The sequence below is a fragment of the Mustela lutreola genome, chromosome 4 (assembly GCF_030435805.1).
Source record: "Mustela lutreola isolate mMusLut2 chromosome 4, mMusLut2.pri, whole genome shotgun sequence".
In the NCBI taxonomy this organism is placed as follows: Eukaryota; Metazoa; Chordata; class Mammalia; order Carnivora; family Mustelidae; genus Mustela; species Mustela lutreola.
This window is the reverse complement of record NC_081293.1, coordinates 132,311,963-132,312,307: the sequence shown is the minus strand read 5'-3', so window position 1 is coordinate 132,312,307 and position 345 is coordinate 132,311,963.

Here is a 345-nt window from a genome sequence, read left to right as displayed (position 1 = left end):
GTCAAATAAATAAATAAAATCTTAAAAAAAAAAAAAGTTGAAAGCTGTGGAGAGTTTCAGAACTTGTTTAAGTAACTAAGTAGATCTGTTAAGAACTTTCCTCTCTTTCCACCCCCAACCCTCTACACCCTTCAGCGTGATTAGAGAAATCACCCAGAAAAACCATTGGTTTTGAGCCATGAGGCATTAACTGTGCTGTTCAACTGGTAACCACTGGCCACCCATGGCTATTTAAACTATATTAAAAGTTCAGTTCCTCAACTACATTAGCTAGTGTTAACCACTTATGTGGCTAGTAGATTCTATATTAGACAACACAGACCTAATTGAACATTTCCATCATCA